The 4,799-nt window shown below is 41.2% G+C and overlaps 1 protein-coding gene across 1 annotated transcript in view; it reads left to right on the top strand.

Moving 5' to 3' along the window:
* The window catches only part of LOC102811094 (chromosome unknown open reading frame, human C16orf62), a 134,293-nt gene that overhangs the window by 874 nt on the left and 128,620 nt on the right, over nt 1-4,799 (top strand). The window lies entirely within an intron of this gene.

Raw genomic sequence — 4,799 nt, forward strand, 5'->3', positions numbered from 1 at the left:
AAGATGACATCCTTCTCCAGTGACTGCGCCTTCCTGACAATATGTCCGAAGTATGAGAGACGAAGTTTGGCCATTTTGGCCTCATGCATATGAAGTGATTGAAAATACCATGGCTTGGGTCGAGTTCCGTATTAAAGGCCACTGCTGTTACACCAGTGCCCTCCACAAATGGACTGAGACTGTGGACCAAATGACAGAGGAAACGCTGCAAGACACTGGAGAGTCACAGCGACTCTGTTACTTGCACTTGAGGCCCAAGCTGCCACAGAGCCCCCGCCCCCGCTGCTCTTCTTCCCACCCAACTTTTCTCTTTTGCCTGTGGGTTTCCAGTGGTCCCAGCACCAATTTGTTAAAGACTCTTGTTTCTTCATTGAAATATATCGTCACGCTTGTTGAAAATCACCAGTCTTACCAGTTGCCATGGAATTGACAGCTCGTGTGTCAGAGTAGAGGTGTGCTTCCTCTCCTGGTTAAGGGTAGATTTCTTAGGAGTAGGTTACCAGGACACTCTTTGAAGGTGCCTCTAGGGGGGACTTGATCTTCCAATGTCTCAGTTAGCTGCCAAGCACATTAACTGTGTGTGTGTCAGCGTCTCTTGTTGAATCAGTTGGCCACAGATGTAAGGGTTCCTTTTTGGATTTTCATTTCTATTCTTTTGATCTATATGAGGGGCCTTCAGAAGGTTTGTGGGAAAATGGAGTGAAAGATAATGGAATAATAATAATAAAAAAAAAAGATAATGGAATTATTCCGCAGACTTTTTGAAGCCTCCTCGTCTATCTATCTTTAGGCCAGTAAGTAGCCCACTGTCTTAATCACTGTAACCCTGTAGTAAACTTTGAATCAGGAAGTGTAAGTATTCTAATGCTTTTTTTCGCTCCATGGTTGTTTTTGGCCTTCCATTTTCTCATGAATTTTAGGATCAGCTTCTTGATTTCTGCAAAGGAATCAGGTATGATTGTGATAAATAAAAGGCTTGTCTTGACTCCTCACATCAGTGGGGAAATATTGTCATCCTGATTTTAAGCCTTTCCAACCATGAACATGGGCTGTGTTTTTACTTATTTAGGTTGTCTTTAATTTCTTCCAACAATGTCTTGTAGTCTTGACTAGTACAAGTCTTTTATGCTTTGGTTAAATTTATTTCTAAACATCCTTTGTGATCCTGTTGTAAATTGAATTGTTTTTCTCATTTTCTTTTGGGCTTTCTCATGGCTACAATATAGAAATGCAGTTAATTTTTGTATATTGACCTTGGATCCTGCAGTATTGCTGAACTTAATTTTTAGTTGTACTAGTTTTTTTGTGGATTACGTAGGATTTTCTAAATATAGAATCTGTGCAAATTTACGTCTTCCTTTCCAATCTGAATGCCTTTTATTGCATTTTCTTGCTTAATTGCCTTGTATAGAACCTCCAGTACAATGTTGAATACCTGTGGCTAGATGAACATATCTTTATTTGTTCCTGATTTTAAGGGTAAAGTATCCAGTCTTTTACCACTAAATTTGATTTTAGCTGTGGTTTTGTGTGTGTGTGTGTGTGTGTGTGTGTGTGTGTGTGTGTGTAGATAAGCATTGGGCTGCTAACTGCAAGGTTGATAGTTCAAACATACCAGTCGCTCCGCAGGAGAAAGAGCAGGCTTTCTGTTCTTATGAAGATTAATAGCTTCAGAAACCCTCTATTGGGTCACTGTGATTTGGAATTCACTTGGTGGCATTGGGTTTGATTTTTTGGTGTATTTGTGTTCTAGAGCTGCTTTGACAAAATAACTATAGACTGGGTGGCTTATAAGAAGAAAAATGTATTGTCTCACAATTTTGGAGACTGGGAATTTGAGATCAGGATGGTGGGCTTGTCAGTTCCTTTTGAGGTTTTGAAGGCAAAACTGCCCCAGATATGATTTGGCTTGGTCACAGCTATCCTTCGTTTGTTTCTCTGTGTCTCTTCTCTTATGTAAGGACCCCAGTGATACAGGACTAGGGCCTACTCCGTATGATTTTATGTTAGCTGAGAACATCTTCAGAGACACTGTTTCTAAACTGGGTGATATTAACAGATACAGAGATTAGGATTTCAGCTTCTGTGTTTGGGGAAAACAATTCAATCTACACAATAGCCTTTATTTGGTTGTGGGTGTTTCTTTTTATTCCTAGTGTTTTGAGAATTATTATCACAGAGGAGTGTGAAATCGTGCCTTTTTTTAGTGAGATGATCGTGTGGCTTTTTTCTTTATTCTGTTAATATGGTATACAGCATTAATTGAGCTTCAGGTGTTAAACCAACTTTGCATTCCTAGAATAAATCCCTCTTGGAAATGGTTTATAAGCCTTTTTACGTATCTGCTATTGCTGAAGATATTTTTACATTATAGATGTGTGTAAGGAGCTCTGGTAGCGTAGTGGTTACGAATCGGGCTGCGAACCATGAGGTCAGCGGTTCGAAACTACCAGCTGTTCTGCGGGAGAAAGATGAGGCTTTCTGCTCCTGTAAAGATTTACAGCCTCGGAAACCCGGTACAAGGTCGCTATGAGTCGGAACCAACTCCACGGCACATAACCACCACCACCACCATGGTGCTATAGAATAAGCACTGGACTGCTAACCACAAGGATGGTGATTCAAACCCACTAGCCACTCCCTGGAAACCCTGGAAAATATGCAGGATTATTATAAGTTGGAACTGACTGGATGGCATTTAGCAGCAACAAAATTTATATTTATATTCATAAGGGATACTTACATTTGTTTATAGTTGTCTTTTCTTATAAATACTCGCCTCATGCAATTAATGGGAAAGTGTTCCTTCTGGTTTTTGAAGGAGATTGTGAAGAATTGGCATTAATTCGTTTTAAAATGTTCGGTGGAATTCAACAAAGAAACAGTCTGGTCTTGGGCTTTTCTTTCTTGGATGTCTTGATTTATCATTCAGTCTTTTTACTTTTTAATAGGCCTATTCTGATTTTCCATTTCTTCTTGAATCAGTTTCAGTAGATTGTGTCTTTCTAGGAATTTGTTCCATTTTACTAAATTATCTAAAAAATGTGTTTTTAGATAATTTAGATAAAGTTGCTCAGAATGTTTTTTTATTGCTGTAGAGTCTCTGTCATAAAATTTGACATTTACTGAGTCCTTATTTTGTGCCAGGCACTGTGCTGAGTGGTTAGCATGCATTGTCTCCATTTTTCACGTGAAGAACTGGAGACAGAGACATTAATCCTGTTTGCTTAAAGTCCCGAAGCCCATAAGAAAGCTGACGTTTGGAGCCTGGTTTTTGGAACTTCGTGCCTGTCTCTTGAGACTGCAGTGTATTGTTGTGAACTGACCTCAATTCTAGCTCCTGAACTGAGGTTTCTGGATTTCAGTGCATTTCAAGATCTGCTGCAGTGTTAGGGATCCTCCCAGCCTGCTGTTTTTTAAACACACAGTTTTTGTTAATCCGTGATATATTTTGGCTTGGCCTCAAATATCAGACCATCATTCGTGTGTCATTTCGTCATATTGTGGTGACTTGTGTGTTGCTGGGATGCTGGAAGGAAGCTATGCCGCCAGAATTTTAAGTACCAGCAGGTCAGCTATGATGAACAGTTAGAGCTTTCAGACTAAGACCAGAAGGAAGGAGAGATGGACCACTTCTGAATGATTAGCACTGAAACCCTTAAGAATAGCAGTGGGATATTATCTGACATGTTGTCAGGAGGGGCCAGTCCCTGGAGAAGGACATCATGGTTGGTAAAGTGGAGGGTCAGTGAAAAAGAGGAAGACCCTCAATGAGATGGATCAACACAGCTACTGCAACAATGGGCTCAAGCATGGCAGTTGTGAGGACTGCGCAGGACCAGACAGTGTTTCGTTCTGTTGTACGTATGGGTCACTGTGAGTCGGAACTGAATGGACGGTATCTAGCACACACACGTGATATTCGAGGCCCTGTAGCCTTAGAGCACATTTCCTATTGAATCCTGTGGTGATTGCAAACTTGAAATGATCACCTTTGGCTCAGAATTTGTTAAGAAACTACTTTCAAGGGAGTGTCATATTGTGACTATGGGAGAAAAAGCTACCTGGACAGATTGCATGAAAAGGTAAAAAAATCACTTGAGAATGAAGACAGTTAAGAAAAAGCACTTGTGGATTTCGGCATTTCTGGTATAATGAGCTTCATTTGGTAAATCCAAAGTAAGGTCAGGGTATTTTAATTATTAGATATCAAGCCCACCACTATCGAGTTCCAACTCACCGAGGCCCTGTATGACCAAGTAGGACTGCTCCCTAGAAGAGCTAAGGCTGTAAATCGTTTATTTAAACTGTTTATTGTGACTAGAACAGATCATCAGCTTTACATTCAACAAATCTGACATTTCATCTGATCTCAGTGGTTGCAGTGAGTGGCCTACGTGACGTCACTCAGCCCACTGTTCTCCGTCTTGTCGCCATTTCCCTTTCTTTCCCAGCCCTGCTCAGCTTTGCCCTTAGGTCAATGCTGCCCTTTGCTCTCCAGTGCTTGACCGTTCTGTGGTGTGTGCGCCTCACTAGTGTTGTTGTCCCCCCTGCATACCTATCTATGATTTGTCTGAAAGTGGAGTCATAGGGGTGAGTGCAGTTCCAGACCTGAAGTTTAAGGAAGGCCATAGTCTTGGGGTTCTCCCAGACTTCAGCTTACCAGTTGTTGTTGTTGTTAAGTGCCGTCGAGTTGGTTCCCAGTATGGGCTTGTAAATGAAGGGCCGCAGTCTTGGGGTTCTCCCAGACTTCATCTTATCATTATGGGCTTGTAAATGAAGGGCCGCAGTCTTGGGGT

Source organism: Chrysochloris asiatica, unplaced genomic scaffold (genome assembly GCF_000296735.1).
Source record: "Chrysochloris asiatica unplaced genomic scaffold, ChrAsi1.0 scaffold00348, whole genome shotgun sequence".
Lineage (NCBI taxonomy): Eukaryota > Metazoa > Chordata > Mammalia > Afrosoricida > Chrysochloridae > Chrysochloris > Chrysochloris asiatica.